General features: G+C 39.2%; 1 protein-coding gene across 1 annotated transcript in view; it reads left to right on the plus strand.

The window, feature by feature from the left end:
* The window catches only part of RGS7BP (regulator of G protein signaling 7 binding protein), a 165,716-nt gene that overhangs the window by 1,506 nt on the left and 145,071 nt on the right, over positions 1-19,139 (plus strand). The gene's annotated exons all lie outside the window — the stretch shown is intronic.

The raw sequence follows: 19,139 nt of genomic DNA on the forward strand, positions 1-19,139 counted from the left end.
TGGAATTTTGGGCTCACGATTCTTTGCTGACTGTTTGATGAAACTAAAGTTAAATCATCATGTTTCAAGATGATTTTGTCATGTGCTGCTGAATAAAAGGCCTGTGCGGTAGAGGAGAAAATCTTCGCTAAATCCCAGATTTACTAAACTATTTATACCATCAGATAAATTCCTATGATAATGCTTAAAATAAAATCCTTGAAATAAAGTCTTGGTTATAAATTCTGTTTTCACTATAGTGATATGAAAAGGAAGTTTAAACATTAAAAAAACGAAAAGATAAACAACTTTTTGAACATGGGGGAACTCACAAATCTAACTAAACTTAAGCTGTTGATGCCCCCAAATTATTTTTGTTTGTTTTTTATTACACTTATGGGTTCCCAAGGCTATTTTAGGTGATAACATAGTGAGGAGAAATGTGTCTCTTGGGACCCCATCAGTTTCTTCTGATCTCTCAATATTGGGAGGAAAGTTAGCCATAAATTTTGTTAACTGTTCCTATTTTCAATGTAAGTACTTGCAGCAAAGAGACACAGAAATCCTTACATAAATACATTAACGGAAGTGCCAAATTAGTCTCTATATAGCGCTCATTTGTTTATCCATGTGAATATGATTTTATCATAATAGAAGCTCAAATTAGTCAGGCACACTTGCTAATATTGCAGACTAATCACTGGTAGGGAATATACCTAATTTACCAATTTGAGAGTATCACTCTTGATCACATTTAATGCGATAATATGTATAGTGACTATTATTAGTATGTAAAGATAACAAAGCCATTGCTGCATCTTCTAATAACTAGTTTACATTTGACAACAGTTATTTTATGCTATAGATAAAGATACACTGTGCTAATCTCCTTGAAGTGAGGGCTAAATAAAATATGCTCCAAACCTATTTTATTTAGTAGAAATATTAAGGAGCGTTATCCTTTTCTTTTTTTAACTATGCTTAATAGGAAGTGAAGCTGGGAGCATCACTGGCAGTGGAGGTGGTGGGAAATTCAGGGAAGAAATGCACCTGTGACAAATCGCAAATAAGAAGGGAAGAGAAATAGCCAAAAACATGAAGGGAGCAGCAGCGGCCGTGACTCCTAACCACTATGCCACCAGGTCTCCTGAAGGGGAGCAGTGGTGGATTAAAAGCTGTAGAGAAATAATGATTCAGAAAGAAGTGCAAGTTTAGAACAGAAAACTTTACACTCAGGGCTAAGGGGTAGAATCTTTGTAAACTTTGTGTCCAAGAGTTACATCCGGGATCCGTTTAAGTTGGGACTCAAATAGATGACATGTCCTAATCAGAGAAGGTGGACTAGAGAAACAAACAAGGACTTCAAGTCAGTCTGTTTTGCTACACACTTAAAATTCAAGTTCTTCCAAAGGTTTAGGGAGGAAAGAATCTGAAACTATTGGTCAAAGGAGAGTTTTGAGGACTCGAGGTGAATTTTATTTACACCTAGGTTCATTGCCCTTTACTATTTGATTGCATCTTATCTGAGGGCTGATGTTAATGAGGACAGTTTTATAAGAGTGAGTGGGGTAAATATGGTGTTTTAGAACTCTGAAAAGTTAGACCAACTCCATAAAATGTTCTAGGGTAGAATTTGACACATTTTCCTCTTTGAAATAATTAAGTTTAACGTTCTTTATGAAAAATGACAGCAGTGTAATTGGAGGAAATCCCTTTAGTCTTCACCATCTGGGTGCCATTAATAAAGGCTGTGATTCTTGTTGTGGAATTCTGTTTCTGATACTGCTTGTTTTGTGATCTCCCATTTCAAGCTTGATATGATGGCTGATAGGGAGGCTGTAGGATTCAGTTTAAAGTTTGATCCAGGGGTGAGTTTTAGAAAAGCAAACGTTCTTGGGAAGTGCAGAAAGAAAGAATGGATTTCTTGAATGTTTGCTGGCACAATTCAACTAATTCATAGAACAATCCTCTGAGGGAAGGCTTATCATCCTTATTCTACAAATGAGTCTCAGAGAAGTTAAGGAACTTAACCACAAAGTCATACAACTAAGAAGTGGTAGAGCTGTGATTCAGCCCCAGGTTTATATGATTATGAAGTCCATGCTCTTTCCTCTGTGTAATGCTGCCATTCAAAAATGTATTATGTGTAAAGGAATGAAGTCCTGATACATGAAGCAATATAGATGAACCTCAAAAGCATTACACTAGGTGAAAGATGCCAGTCATAAAAGGCTCCATGTTATATGATTTAATTTATACGAAATGCCCAGAAAAAAATTCTAGAGACACAGAGTAGATTAGTGGTTGCCTAGGATTGGGGGTAGAAACAGAGAGTACCTGAAAATGAGTTTAAGGGATTTTGGGGGTGATGGAAATGTTCTGAAATTGGATTGTGGTGATGGCTATACAACTCTGTATAAAACAAACAAACAGAAAACCAAACCCATTGCTGTCGAGTTGATTCCAACTCATAGTGACCCTATAGGACAGAGTAGAACTGCCCTATATAGTTTCAAGGAACGCCTGGTGGGTTTGAACTGCCGACCTTTTGGTTAGCAGCAGTGCACTTAACCACTACACCACCAGGGTTTCCACAACTCTGTGTATTTACTAAGAATTATTGAATGGAACACTTAAAATGAATGAATTTTATGGCATATGAAATGCACCTCAATAAATCTGTGTTTTTATTTTTTAAGATATGGTAGCCATCACAATGATTAACACTTGGTCTTTCATTAGCTTTATTCATTTCTATATATGTTGTCTTTGATTAAAAGGATGTGATCTATCTATCGGGATAGAGTGAAATGAAATTTGGCTTTTTGTGCATCCATCAAGATGCCAGCCCTATAGTTGTCATCTGAATGACAAAGCTTTGCCTTGTATAGGAATTCAGGTAGGGGAAAGGCAGCACTCAAAGGAGTAAATGAATTCACTTACTTCTTACCAACCCAAACCCCCCTTCCCTGCCTGCTAGCTGGGTTTGGAACCAGAGAAGGCAGACAGGACAGGAGGAGGATGGGGTAAAAAGAGGATTAGGCAAGATAAATAGGAAGAGAAAAACAAGTTAGAATTAAACAAGTCACCAAATGCTGAGTCCTTTTCATCCCTGACCAGTTGAAACCCTCAAGGGATGGTAACCACAAGAGAAGAAAACTCAGACTATGTTCATCATTAATTGGCCCTGGGTAAGCTGTCTATCTTCACAGACACAATGGAAACGCGTTCTCAAATTGTGTGTTTCGATCAGCAGAAGTTGGCAGCCATAGCCTTTTCTTTCAAAGGCACCAGATGTTTTTGGACAGACTCAGCCAAGTGAATCCACTGTCTCTTCTGACTAGCTTGATTTACAAAAGTTTTTATATCTTCATGACTCTGATTCTATTCTAAACAGGCCTTAAAGGTCACTTGGTAGAGTGGTCCCCGAACTTTTTTTAACAGTAGAATTCTCTCCTCAATCTAAATGTGGAAAGCCAAATTCATAAGGCAAGTCAAACTGGAATTGCTTTGCTCTGGTGCATGCATGGGGAGGGGAGAGTTGTGAGCAGTAGGGAGAGAGTGGTCTGGTGCCCTGTGTCCTTGGAATTCCTTCCCAAAGTGAATTCTGAGGCACCTTCCCTTCAAGGAATCCTTCGGGCTCCATGGCACACAGAGTACTCAATCTCCTTGTTTTATATTTGAGGAATCTGAGGTTCAGGGGATTTAGGTGGCTTTAGAGACAACTTGGTAGAGTAAGAGTGAAGACTTTGAAGGCAGACCTAGGCTCAATCCTGGCTTTTGTGACCTTGGTGGAATTACTGAACTTTCTAAATGTCAATTCTCTCATCTGTAAACTAGAGGTTGTCATGCCCACTCATGGGGTAGTTGAGAGAATTAAGGGAGCCCAGTGCCCCCATGTAGATGGCATTCTGCCAGTCTGAGGCTGTTCTAAGAGAAGCTAGTCTCATTCCCTGGTCTAATGCCTGTTGCATTGACCACACCACCTCCAGAGCACAGCACGCAGGGTAGAGGTGACCCAGATGAACCAGCATCCTCCAGCAACCCCTGGGAGTTTATGCTGGTGGGCTAGTGGTTAGGATTTTCATCCCCATGCTGACACTGTGGAGACCAGACCAAAGCTGTCTGTGCTGGACTGATCTTTCTTACACCACCACTTTCTGTTAGTAGCCACTGAAGAAATTCAAAATGTAGAAGAATTTACTCAAGATTTTTAAAATAAGATTTAAATATGATAATGTGAAAGACAGTACCGTGTGACAGGAAAGAGTATTGACTATAAGTTAATTAACCCGTTGCCATGGAGTGCATTCCGACAAAAGGAGCCCTGTGGTGCAGTGGTTAAGTGATCACCTGCTGACTCAAAGGTTGGTGGTTGGAACCTACCAGCTGCTCTTCAGGAGAAAGATGTGGCTGTCTGCTTCTGTAAAGGTTACAGCCATAGAAACCCTATGGGGCAGTTCTATGCTGTCCTATAAGATCTCTATGAGAAGTCAGATTAGACTTGGAAAAATCCTGGCTCTACCACTAACTAGGGAGACAAGTGTGTATTAATGTGCACATTGTTTCAGAGTGGTGAGTGGCAGTAGTAGAGTGGTTAAATATATAGACTTTGAGGCCTGACTGCCAGTGTTCAAATCTTAGCGCTACCATTCATGAATGATATGACATTAGGTAAAGGTATTTTCCCTCTGTGCCTCAGTTTCCTAATCAGCAAAACAGAGTTAATTAATAATGGACCAAATTATATGGTATTGTGAGGATCGAGTAAGTTAACATTCATCAAACACTTTGAAGACTTTCTAGCATATAGTAAATTCTGTGTGTGTGATAGCTAATACTAAGTGCAGATTAGTATTATTATAATTACTGATAAGACATTTGAAATTCAGGTTATCAAGATACATTTATTTTAAAAACATTAATCTATCAAATATTTTTCCCAAAAATGTATTGATTGGAATAATTCCTTGTTTACCTTGATTTCTTATATCATGTTCTAAGTTTTCTAGGTTGAGGTTTCCCAGATGGCTGTTATTATGGATTAAATTATGTCCACCCAAAATATGTGTTGTAAACCCCAACCTCTATGCCTAGTAAAAAATTCAATAGACAATGTACCCAGAATGCTTACCTTGCTTACCAGATCATATGTACCGAACAATTTCATGTTTTTCACCACGTCAAAGATTCTGCTTCTAGGTACAGCTGGCATCTCTCTCTCTTCCAACCCCACAGCACCTTCCTACAGAATCAAAGCATTTTTTCAAATTTACAATCCCTAACAGCGGCGGATTACCCAGTAAGCAAGGTAAGCATGGGTTTACTTGAGCTAATTTACTAATCTGTAGAGAACAAGTTCACTACAGATTAGTAGATGTGGTGCAACCGTGTGAAATTGTTCACTACAGATGATCTGGTAAGCAAGGTAAGCACCGTGCTTATGTGCTTATTGTATAATTCCCACCCCTGATGCCTGGAGTTACAATCCCATTTGGGAATGGCTTGTCTTTTTATGTTAATGAAGCAGGATTAGTGTAGGGTATATATTGAGTCAATCTCTCTTGAGATATAAAAAGAGATTAAACAAGCAAGCAAGGAAGCAGAGATGGGGTGAAAGAGATGCCAAGCCACATGAAGGTCACCCAGGGGCAGAAACTCAAAGAGACCAGGACCTTCCTCCAGAGCAGACAGAGAAAGCCTTCTTCTAGAGCCAGCACCATGAATCAGACTTCCAGCCTCCTAAACTGTGAGAAAATAAATTTCTGTTTGTTAAAGCTACTCACTTGTGGTATTTTTGTTATAGCAGCTCTAGATAACTAAGATAGCTATCAAAAGGCCTTTTCTTGAATAACTTAAAATAATATGGAGGTGCAAGAGCTCAAAAATAGTTAAGCTTAGAAACATTTTCGTTGTATAAATCAACCTAGATTCTTCATAGATCATGTAACATTTATCTTTTGACCTAGTTCTGGTACAGACTGTGTGTCATTGGACAAGCTTGTTAAGTTCTCTGTACAATACAGTGAGAGGGTTGAAATGAATGACCTCTGAGTCTTCTGACTTCACCTTTCCAGTGTTCTATATTAATTCATGTAGAATTACATAGACTTTGTTTTCAGAGCTGAGGAAGGAAAAAATAAGCACCATGCAGGAAGTTTATTCCCAAAGTAATTTGTCAGGATGTGAACATACTAAGTTCACAAGAAGAATCTGAATTTTCTAATGGTTTTCTGGAGCAATGTGGTTTTCTGGAGCAATACCCTAGAGATCTAAAACCACAGATTCAGGTTTTTCTCTCCAGAAATTTTTTTCCTGACCAGCCGTGTCTATGTATTTCTTTTTTTTCTTCCATCTCTTTCTTCAATTTTTTTGTTTCATTTATTTTTTTATGATTCCTTTTTGATTTTTCTGCTCATTTTTTTCTAGTCTCACTTCTAGCCAGTGTCTTGCCCGCTCCTTGTTCTGTTTGCCAGGGAGTTGCAAGGTGGGAGACTGAGGAGGAGAATAAAGAATAGAGACTTGCAGCTCAATCAGTAATGCTCACTCTCACCACTCTGGCTGAGGCAGCAGCAGTTATGTGGGGTGGTAGAATAGGAGACTGTTGGTTTCGTATAGAGTTCTAGTCTTCCTTGTGGGAGATCCAGGCAATGCATCTGTCAGTGGCAGCCTCCATGTTGCTATGATGATAAACTGGTTTCAGCAGCGCTTCTAGACTAAGATGGACTTGGAAGAAAGGCCTGACAATCTACTTCTGTGAATCAGCCATGAAAACCCTGTGGATCACACCAATCCAATCCACAACCTATCATAGAGATGACACAGGACCAGGCAGCATTTCAATCTGTTGTGGTGGGGTCGCTGTGAATTGGGGGTGAGTCCACAGCAGCTAACAACAAGAGTAGGGGAAAAGAGCTTGATGACCACGGAGGCAGCTCTCTGTCTTCTTTGATCCACAGATGAAGGCCTTAGTTGGGCAGCAACAGCCTCTGCTATTAGTAAAAGAGGCCCGTGGTTAGCACACATGCCGTGCTTGCACTGTATCCTTTATTTCCCCTTTCTATCACAAATGTTTTTGCTTTTAAATTCGTACACTCACTGCTAGTCAAATAATGAAAGGCATGTTATACCTACACAAAAAGTATGTGCTATCCATCAGAGACAAGGATAGGAGAACAATTCTCTAGACCCGTCTGCAATAGAACTTGTACTTTGGGTTGTTTTGCCAAGCGTGGGTGGTGATCTGCCTAACCAAAACTCCCAGTGCCCAGTGTTTTATCATTTGAAAGATTGTAGCTAATAATCGGGGTGGTGTTTGCAACCGTTAATAGAACATTTTCGATATGAAATGGATGTGTTCACAAAGGTACTGAACCCTCAATATGGCTAGCACTCTGATGTAACCAATTTAGTTACTAGTATCTGAAGGTGGGGAGCCCCTGTGATGCAAATGGCTGACACACTCAGCTGCTGACCAAAAGACTGGCAGTTTAAGTTCACCCAGAGGTGCTGCAGAAGAAAGGCCTGAAGGCCGACTTCTGAAAAATCAGACCTTAAAAACCTTGTGGAACACAGCTCTGCGCTGACACACACAAGGTCACCATGAGTCGGAATCAACTTGACAGCAACTGTTTTCATCTGAAGGTGGAACAAATATCCACCTGAAGGACAGAATGCTGGGAAGAGAAGGGGAGGCACTTGGTCAAACCACCAGTGAGACAGTCGCTTTCTCTGGTCTGGATGGAAGAATTGAGCAGGTAGTAGTTCCTCAGTGGAGCTCAGACTGCTGGTTAAGGACCCATAAGAATACTCTAGAGCAAGTGACAGGGTTCTAACTCACCCCAGATGGTTGCACAAGATGATAAATGTAATTAATATCACTGAATTGTGTTTGTAAAAAAATGTTGAAATAGGAAAGGTTTTATTTCATATATATAAATATATACTTACCACAATTAGAAATAAAAGTTTTAAAGTTTGGTACAATTTCCCCTAAAAGGTACCAGGGCAGTAAAGAGAAGCAGCTGCTTCTACTTCTGGACAAGAAATTCACAAGAGTCAGGGACATTTTGTTGTGCCAGAAAGTAAGGAAGACATCCAGTATAAATGGAGTCATGTCAGAGGGACATAGGAACTAACCTAAGGGACTCCCACTGACTAAAGATGGATAATTGGATTATCAAAAGGAATAAAAACTACAGTATAAAAATGCATGTGTTTACAATGAAATTAGAAAAATAAGACACCCCTTTGGTCACACACACACACACACACACACACACACACACACAAGAAAGTGCTATTATTAGCAACTGAACTAAATGTGACTTGGAGTTTAGACAAGTGCCCTCCCATTGCCTATTAAAGTTTAGCCTTTGTCTGTTTTGAACAGATCTAATGACTTTCACCTTGTTGGTGTTTCTTAATAGATGTTCCAATTAGAGAGAAAATTAAATCTAAAATGACTTTAGGAAAATTCATTGTCACTTTATTATTTATACTGTGAAGTGCATGAGAGCAAGGCTGTGTCTTATTCATCTCTGCACCCTGAGTGCCAAGCTCAGTGATGGCTTCATATGTGCATCTTTTTTGTTCAGTTAGTTTGGCACTTTCAAGCCTATATTAAAAGAAACCATGTCTTGCCACAGACTAGTAAGGATTGAGAAATTAGAGTAGCTTACACGTTATGACAATTCTATCACATTTGATTCTTAATTTTTTTTTCTGGTTTATAAATCTAAAACCAGGACGTCGGTTTTTAAATAACAGAGAACTTCAAGAGCATAGCTAAAACCAATTTCTAAAGAGTAGATTTTTATTATTACAATGAATCAGTGGGCAGTGTGTATTTTAGAATTACTCATAAAAAATTATGCTTAATTGAGGTTATTTGATAAAACTATCAGGGTAATATCTATCTGCTTGGTAGCTTTATATTGAATAATTAAATAATCATTTACCATTGAGATCACCTTTTAAAACCATTTTTAAACTTTCGCCCTTGATAGCTTAGTAGTATCTCATTCCAGAAAGATATCTATACGAAGCACATCTCTACAGCGGTAACTGTAATGCTACCCAATTTATTTCCTTTGCAAGACATGATTTTTTTTAAAGTAAACATCTCATGAAAAATATTTAATTGCTAATCTATATACATATATAGGGTGTGTATAAAGAAACACTAAATTTATTTGTGAAATGGACTCTTCTTAGGATAAAGTGCCAGAGTCTTTAAATAGAAGGGCTGATTTAGCAAATAAACGTTTCCAAACTAATGGAAAACTCTAGATACAATCAGATTGACAAAAATCAATACCTTTTGCAGCTGTAGATACGTAGCGAACTAGTAATCTATATCAATTTAAGAGTTCAAGCAAAAAGGGGAAATACGTACTAAGCCAGTGTATTCTTCAGTCACCAAGAATAAAAATCTTCAAGTTCCCTCCACCTCATGTCCCAAGAGTTATTAAGTCCTGTAGTGTTTTGTCTTTTGCAGTGTCTATTGTATGTCTCCTTATTTGTCCCATTTCTGTGGCCAACATCTTAGTTCAAAACTGTATCCCCTCAGGCCATCAACTCTTGCAGTATTAGTCCCCTTGCCTGAGGTCTCTCATCTCTTCTTTTCAACTTATTAGCTAGATTCAGACTAATCCCCCTAAAACTCTCCTCAGATTATGTCATTGCTCTGCTTTAAAACTTCCAAAGATTCCCCATTGCCTAAATCAGAGTTTCTTCAAATGTAAGCCTGAGATCACCTGTATCACAATCACATGGGGTGCTCTCAGACCTGAAGAACCAAAAATTCCTGTGGAGTAAGGCCTAGAAATCTGAATTTTCAGCAAGAACCACCACACCCCCCAAGAGATTCCCAAACATGCTAAATATGAAGTCTACTGGCCTGAAACAATGATTCCAACTTCAGTTGCACATTGGAACTACCTGGGAAGCATTAAAAGAAAATATTGATGCTTGAGTGCCATCCTTAGAGTTTCTGATTTAATTGGTATGGGTTGTAGCCTAGGCACTGGGATATTTTTAAAAGCTCCCCAAATGAGACTCTATCAAAAAGGATCATATTTGGCTACATTTAGCAAAAAGCTCAAAATAGCAGTTACTTAAAGACATCAGGGTTTATTCTCTTACAAGAAAGAAGCCCTAGAGTGGGTAATCCAAAACTGGTGTGGCGGCTTCATGAAATCGTCGTTCTGTCACCCATTCTTAGTTTATGGCTTCCATCCTCAGTCTCGCTTTATGATATAAGATTACTGCAGAAGCTTCAGCTATCAGTTCAATTTCTAAACTAGAAGAAGGAAGAAAGGATGAAAGGCAAAAGGCCACACTTCCCACCTAGGTCAGCTCTCTGTAAGCAGTCCCACATAAAATTTCTTCCAAAATTGCATCACATGTTCACACCTAATTGCAAGGGAGACTGGGAAATATATTCTTTTGGCATTGCCATCTTAAATAAAACCAGAGTTTTATTACTAAGGAAAAGGGAGACAGTGGACACTGGGAGGCAATTCTGTCGTAGTACCCGTCCTGCATTCCTGGATTTATCTTTTACCACTTAACTTTCAAGCTTGCCACTTATCCTAGCTGGCCTACTTTCTATTCTTAACATGTAAGTAACAGGATGACTATATTCTACTAGTCTATGTAGGTGGTTTCTATATATAAGGGGATACTCTTCATCCATTAAAAAAAAAAAAATTCAGTCTCCTGAATGTCCAGGTCTTACTTGTAGTCTCACCATAGTCTGCTATATTCTTCAAAATGAAAACCAGAACAGAGGAAGCAAAAAGCAAAAGCTTTTTTAAAATGGACCCATTGAAGAGATATGAGGTTCAGGAACCTATTTCGGAAGGCAAGAAGTTAGGCAAGGTGCCTTCGAAAGGGCTTGCATACAACTTTCAGAACACAGTGTGTGAGATGGGAGAGGACCTGCAAAGAGTGAAAGCAGCGGCATGTCAGAAATCAATTAGAAAAAATCTGAGACTGAGTGGACACTTAAAAAAAATTTTTTAAACCACTTTTTATAAATTGAAGAAAAATGTCATAAAGGAGTTAAAATCTAATGAGCTATTAGCAATAAAAGGTGGGGAGGCAGTTGGGAAACTCAGGGAGGCAGGGTTTTCTAGATAAGAGAATAAGCTGCAAGATGATCTATGGTCAAGGTTAAAAAAAATAATGAGCTAATTAAGAGAAATTGAACTTGAAACTCATTAACCCGTATAAACAATGTTATATATAGTAGTTAGGCCGTAACAGTATCTAGTACCAAATTCCCTAAATTATAAACCTATTGAACATATATGACACAATTTTCTATGGGGATTTTTTTTTTTTTTCCAACTCTGGAAGCAAGCCATCTTCCTTTCTGGGAATCTTTTCATAGAGCACCTACCATGTACCATACACTGTTCTTGGTGCTAGAGATATAATAGCCCTGAATAAAATAGAGAAGGCCTCTGTATTCATGGTAGAGGGTGATTGAAAATTAATAAGCAAAGAGAGCATTTCAGACAGTATTAAGTATAATGAAGAAAATAAAACAGGATGATATTATTAAAGGATGATGCAGTATGGGTAATGATTTTCAGATAAGGTGGTCAGAAAGGCCCTCCTGAGAAGGTGACATTCTAACTTGGTATCTGACTCTGAGAACGGGACCAGTTATATGAGAGTCTGAGAGAAAAGCATTTTGGGCAAAGAGGATAACAATTGTAAAGACCCTAAGATAACCCGACCTTGGCATGTCTGAGGAAAAGAAAGAAGATTAAATTATCAGTTAAGAGTTGTCTTCAGCTGCAAGTAACAGTGACTTTAACACATGGGCTATTTTTTTTCACATAATTAAAATCCTGGGGAAGGGAATTGCAAGCATTTGTTCATGAGTTATCAAGGATATCAGGGCTGTGATTTCTGTAGTACTACAAGGCCTTTTCCTCAGGTCCCAGATTACTATTGGAGCTCCACTTGTGGCCATGTTCCAGGCAAGCAGGGAAGGCAGATGCAAAAGGCAAAGACATAAGCCAGTTTAAGCATATCCCTTTTTAAAGAATTTCCTCAGAAGCCTTTTCCATGAATATTTCATTGGCCAGGACTGTATCATGTGGCTTCCTTGCCTACCTCACTCCATACTAGATGTCTAATGAGATCAAGAATCTCCTAATTTCTAAGCTAAAAAGTGATGTTTTCTGAGGCCTAGGATAGGATTTCTACCAAAGCTGGGGAGACAGGCAGAGTAGGGAGTTTGGATAGGAGAAGTGAGGAAAAGGGTGCTTGGTGGAAGATAAAGAAGTGGAAGGAGATCTCTAAGCATCTACCTCTCCTTCCTTCCCATTTCCTTCTTGGTTTGTTTGTTTACTTGTTTCTTTATTAAACACCTACTGTCGGCCAGATTCTGTGCTAGGCTCTGAAAGTATGAAGAAGAATAACACAGACCGTGCCCTTGAGCCTATTGCCAATCATTTTTGTAGAGACGGATATGTAAAGAAATCATGGCAAAACAGTGCTATCAATACTGCAATAGAAATATTCAGATGGCATAGTAGAAGCATAGTGGAAGCAGCAATCAACTGTGTTTGAGTGAGTGTAGCCAGGGAACACTTTATAAAGGGCATGATACCACTTGGGCTGAGCTTTGAGGAACAAGTAGCAATGTCTTTCTCTTTTATTTGTGTAGCCTTGGGTCTCCTGCCATGTAAATCTCAGGACACACTATCTGTCTTAAGCAAAGGGCAAATATAAATAGGGTTTTACATGGGTTGAGAGCCTACTATGTGCTGTACCTTTTGCACATATTACCTCGTAATTAAATGAGTTCGTCTGAAATAATTAAGATTTACTTACAACCCAGTGAGATAATCCTTTTAAAAGCTGACATGTTGATTAGGAATGACCAGCCTACAGTGGCCTAATGGTAAAAACTGAGCCAGTTGCCCTGAAGCCGATTCCAACTCATAGCGAGTAAAAGAGTCATAAAAACTAAACTGCCAAATCAGTTGCCTTGAAGTTGATTCCGACTCATGATGACTTCATGTGTTACTGAGTAGAATTGTTCTCCACAGGGTTTTCATAGCTGTGACCTTTTGGAAGTAGATCACCAGGCCTGTCTTTCGAGGCACACCTGGGTGGGTTTGAACCTCCAACCTTTCAGTTAGTAGTTGAGTACTTACCCATTTATACCATCCATGGAACAAACTGTATGGGTGAGATTGTTTCACCAGGTCCCTGTGATTCTTTTGGTGTTTCCATCACAGTTCCAAGATGGTGGTCTTATCCAGAACAAATGAGGCTCCAGGGCTACCTTTTGAATTTAAGTGAGGCACCCTATGTAAGCTTTCCTGGAGCACCCAAAAAGCTATGAATTTTTTAAATCTTGATTTTATAGTAAATTGAGTTTCCAAAATTTGAGTCGTTTTCTCAACATATTTGGCGGGACTAGGGTTTGAACACTGGTCTCTCCGGTGCCGGAGTCTGTACTGTTGCCACTACATTGGGCTGTTTCCCAAGACAGCCTTTATCTTTTCTTGGAGCGGCACAAGAATCGACCTACTATTTTCCTTACCTTTTACTGCCAGAAAATATTATTTCCACTCAGAGGCTCTCTCCTCCCCTGGATATACTTCAGGACGAGAACCTCTTTATCCAGTACACAGGTGATTTGAGGGTTTTTAAGGTTTCCTCAGCTAGTTACAAGAGGAAAACAGACGTGAAGGAAAAATACCAAAATTATGGCTTTACTGAAGCTGCCAGTGGAATATGAATGGATCTTGGCTCAGCTTTCTCCAGCACTTCCCTCCAAGGTCCAAATTTTTTGGACTTTCTTTCCCCAGACCATGTCTTCCCAAATCATTTTAACCTTTGGAATATTCTTTCTTAGTAGTTTGCCTATGAAAACTCTGAAAATGACCTTATGGGATCATTTTTTGACCCAGACCAGGGTGGGTTGAATTCTGGGTGATTCAGAAACCAACCAACTTGTTTTTTTCCAGAGAGAGGGACGATGTAGCAGGAGCAGGACACTGCATCACCACAGTGGCATCAGCCACCCCAGTCCCACCCTAGGACACCAATGAGTACAGAGGTGAAAAGACAAATGGGGGTGAGAGTAAGGAGCGATACCAAGTACTGAAGAGGCCCAAAGAAGAGACAGCTTCCCACTGGGATAGTAGGAACACTCATAAGAGAGTAACATTGAGCCTGGTAGAAAAGATGGGAAGAAGTCATTGGGACAAAATTGGGAAGAGATTACTAGACCAGTGTCAGAACACCACTTTTTTTTTTTTTTTTAACTTTTATTGAGCTTCAGGTGAACGTTTACAAATCAAGTCAGTCTGTCACATATAAGTTAATATACATCTTACTCCTTACTCCCACTTGCTCTCCCCCTAATGAATCAGCCCTTCCAGTCTCTCCTTTCGTGACAATTTTGCCAGCTTCCAACTCTCTGTATCCTCCCATCCCCCCTCCAGACAGGAGATGCCAACACAATCTCAAGTGTCCACCTGATATAATTAGTTCACTCTTCATCAGCATCTCTCTCCTACCCACTGTCCAGTCCCTTTCATGTCTGATGAATTGTCTTCGGGGATGGTTCCTGTCCTGGGCCAACAGAAGGTTTGGGGACCATGACCGCCGGGATTCCTCTAGTCACAATCAGACAATTAAGTATGGTCTTTTTATGAGAATTTGGCATCTGCATCCCACTGATCTCCTGCTCCCTCAGGGGTTCTCTATTGTGCTCCCTGTGAGGGCAGTCATCGATTGTGGCCGGGCACTAACTAGTTCTTCTGGTCTCAGGATAATGTAGGTCTCTGTGAACACCACTTATTAAAATACCAAAACTCCTTGCCAATAAGCCTGCAAGAGCTCCTGCACTCCTGGCAAATGGAGTTTAAAATCATAACGGTAATTATCTAAATTGCTTCCTCATGGCATTTCCAATTTTCAGCCAGAATGACTGCCTGTTAGAGCCTCAGGTTCAGAATTTTAGTCTTAGTGGGTCTAATTTTTAAGTATTTCAAGTTGGCTTGGAATTCTTATTTCCATTCTTGCCATCCACTAACAGAAGTGAGAGAAGTGAGGAAATATGTGAATCTGATGTTTTTCTTTCTTGGATACTAATTATCAGTGAACAGGTAATTTCTGATTTTTCATCTTCAGTATCGTATTCCTATCATTTTATTTCCCTGAATATTCCTATGTGTCTTAGAATTAAAAAATAAAACATCACCCATCACCTCCCCAAAATATTTCTGATATAGGAAAAATTAAAGTAGAAGATAGAGATTTTTTCCTAAAATTGTCTCTGATGCATAGTAAGTGCTTAATGTTTTGTGAATTGATTGTATACCTAAAACATTTTGGGTTTTATGTCATTTTTGTCCCAAGGTGAATTATTTAAAAAAAAAAAAAAGTATTTACTCCTTTTCTGCTGTAATGACAAGCAGGTAGGGGATATTTTTGGATATATTTTGGATACTTTTGATATCCAAAAGTGGATATTTTTCCTCAGAGGAAGAAATCGATAATGGAAAGTATGAGTCAAGGATCACTCACCTTCTTAAAACTCTCTTCTCTGTTTTTGTACTAGCACTTTATTAACTCTTCACTGTGTACTTGTGTGTTCTTGAAAATATAATCACCAGCATTTAAAAATGTAAATTTGTTTTGGTTTTTGTCTTAGTTATCTGGTGCTGCTACTACAGAAATACCACAAGTGGATTGCTTTAGCAAAGAGCAATTTAGTCTCTCACAGTTTAGGAGGCTAGAAGTCCGAATTCAGGGTACCAGCTTCAGGGGAAGGCTTTTTCTCTGTTGGCTCCAGGGGAAGGTCCTTGTCATCATTCTTCCCCTCATCTAAGAGCTTTTCAGTGCAGGGACCATGGGTCCAAAGGATGAGAGCTTCTGGCCCTTGTTCCTTGGTGTTAATGAGATCTGCCTGTCTCTCTGCTTGCTTCTCTCTTTTATATCTCAAAAGAGATTGACTTAAAACACAACCTTATCTTGTAGATTGAGTCCTGTCTCGTTAAAAATAACTGCCTCTGATCCTGCCTCATTAACATCATAGAGGTAGGATTTACAAAACTCCACCAAACCAAACCCACTGCCCTCGAGCTGATTCTGACTTATAGCGACCCTACAGGACAGGGTAGAACTGCCCCATTGAGTTTCCAAGGAGCACCTGGCAGATTTGAACTGCTGACCTTTTTGTTAGCAGCCGTAGCACTTAACCACTACACCACCAGGGTTCACAACACATAGGAAAATACATTAGATGCAAAATGGTGGACAATCACCCAATACTGGGAATCATGACCCAGCCAAACTGACAGATATTTTGGGGGTACACAATTCATCCCATGACAGTTTTGTAATAATCCTCACCTAGGCCTTACTCAAAAGCGGTCGCTGTTGAATACAGAACTTTATGAGCAACACCGTGGACTTTTTCATCCCCAGATGAATTAGATGAGGCAAATATGAATGGTCTTACTCTTTCAGTGATTGCCATTTGGGAATGTATAATTTGAGTGAGTGCAGCTGTGCCCTCCATGGAATAGAGAAATACCCTACTCAAAGCTGAGCGCAAGGTCAATTCCTTTGACCATAGCAGATGGCAGAAACCCCTGTTGTTGTTAGATGCCACCGAGTCAATTTCAACTCACAGCAACCCTATGTACAACAGAATGAAATACTGCCTGGTCATGCAACATCCTCCCAATCATTGTTATGCTTCAGTCCATTGTTGCAGCCACTGTGTCAATCCATCTTGTTGAGGGTCTTCCTCTTTTTCACTGACTCTCAACTTTGCCAAGCATGATGTCCTTCTCCAGGGACTGGTCCCTCCTAATAATATGTCCAAAGCAGATTAGATGAAGTTTCACCACCCTTGCTCCTAAGGAGCATTCTGGATATACTTCTTCCAAGACAGATTTGTTTGTTCCTCTGGCAGTCCATGGTAGTATATTCCATATTCTTTGCTAACACCCTAATTCAAATGCATCAGCTCTTCTTTGGTCTTCATATTCATTATCCAACTTTTGCATGCATATTAGGTGATTGAAAATACCATGGCTTGGGTCCGTCCTCAAAGTGACATCTTTGCTTTTTAACACTTTAAAGAGGTCTTTTGCAGCAGATTTGCCAAATATGATACATTTTTTGATTTCTTGACTGCTGCTTCCACGGATGTTGATTGTGGATTCAAGTAGAATGAAATCCTTGACAACTTACCATGATGCTGCTTATTGGTCCAGTGTGAGGATTTTTGTTTTCTCTATGTTGAGGTGTAATCCTAGCATTTTATTTTCTTTATGCTGAGGTGTAGTCCTAGTGGAAAGGCCTAGCATTCATAATTCTCAAAGAGTATAGCTGTGGGGAGGTCACCTATGGACATTTGAGAAGCTGAGGTTAAATCCTGCTAGTCAGCACACAGATTCAGGAGCCAGGCCATCATTCTTCCCTCTCTGAGTGGTAACTATACCAGAAGAATAGGATTTGAGGGAAAGTGGGTGACTCTCATGAATGTTCTTCATCATGAATCACATTTCCTTACTATCTGAAGTTCAAGCTTGAATGGCTGCATCTGTTTGAGTACTGTACCATCACTGAATAATGAGGAAACTGCTCGCATTATCTTAGGCCACAGTATGAAGCATAATGCAAAATCACTCAGCAAATGTTCCTCGCATAAAACAAGCCATATGAACTGCTTTTATATGCATAGATTCCATCTTTTGTTTTCTGAGGATGAAATTTATTTTAAGGTACTGTGTCTGTTAAGAGTCAGAGTGGCTTTAAATTATTCTCTAAATTTTACTATTAGGTTGTTGTACAGGCTCCACTGTAGATCTGGTGTGAAAATGTAAAGTGAGTTCAGATATCTATTTAGTCATAATCTTTCCAAAAGAAATGTGATCAAGGTTCCTTCTGGGAAATTCTTGCTTCATCCTTTGGCTTAAATTATAAAGGCATTCTCCAAATTCTTAGGAGGATACTCTGTGGGAGGCAGAAAAGGAAGTATCGTATCAGAATGATTCACCTGGAAAAGAGGAAAGGAAATGGAGAAAAAGGGTCGAACAGTTCTTTTGGGGAACTATGCTGGTTAGGCTATTGGTACTGCCAAGAAATAAAGAACTGAAGGAAGTTGAGGGGAGGATACTCTCTGTGCCTAGAAATATCCAATCACAAATTAGTTAGAAGCAGTGCGCAATCCAAGGGCTTAAAACTGAGATTCAGAAGGAGCCCAGGTAGGCAGTATGAAAAAATGAAGGGAGCTAGGTGGGCTGTGGTGAGCTGGAGAGCACACGCCCACTGATTTAAAACAGTGGCTGCCAACTAGGCTCCATTGATTGTTGATTCCCCTGTGGAAATGTGGGCCAAATGTTGCCAGATTTGTAGCCTTTTTTCTTTTTTTCTTAAGAGAAGCCATGAGTTCATGTTTCTATGTGAAATAACATAATTTTCAAATGGTGTCCAAAAGAAAAAGTTTGCTGACTACAAATGGCCTCAACTGTTAACATCTACCTTTGTTAATTAATCATCTGCTTGTTTGCTCAGGATGTTTGCAGATTGTTGAATGTGAACAATTTGAGAAATGCCTGGATGTTTTATCATTCTGTGTTTGTATTCGTAACTACAATCTGTGTGACCTTCTTAATTTCTTTGTTGCTTTCAAAATGGCACATTGGAGAGTATTAAAATTTGTCAATACCTGTCAGCTTATTAAAAAAAAAAACCTACCAAATATAGAAAAAAAGGAAATACATTTAGTCTTTGGATTATTAATTAATTGAGGTCAAAGCTATTTACATAGCCTTAGGAACATGTTATGGAGTCCTTGGGTGGTACAAATGGTAACCGAAAGGTTGGAGGTTCAAGTTCACCCACAAGCACCTCAGTAGAAAGGCCTGGTAATCTACTTCCAAAAAAAAATTAGCCATCGAAAATCCTACAGAGTACAGTTCTACTCTCACACTTTACCATGAGTCAGAGTCTACTTGATGACAACTGGTTTTAGGAATATATTAAACATTTTTGGAATTGAATCTAAGGAAAAGGATTGTAACCAAACATTTACCTGAGTTAAATTGCTTGAAAGACCCTGTCTTTAGCTAAGAAGAAAATTATTTAAATTATCATATAGCTCA

The sequence above is a fragment of the Loxodonta africana genome, chromosome 2 (assembly GCF_030014295.1).
Source record: "Loxodonta africana isolate mLoxAfr1 chromosome 2, mLoxAfr1.hap2, whole genome shotgun sequence".
Classification (NCBI taxonomy): Eukaryota; Metazoa; Chordata; class Mammalia; order Proboscidea; family Elephantidae; genus Loxodonta; species Loxodonta africana.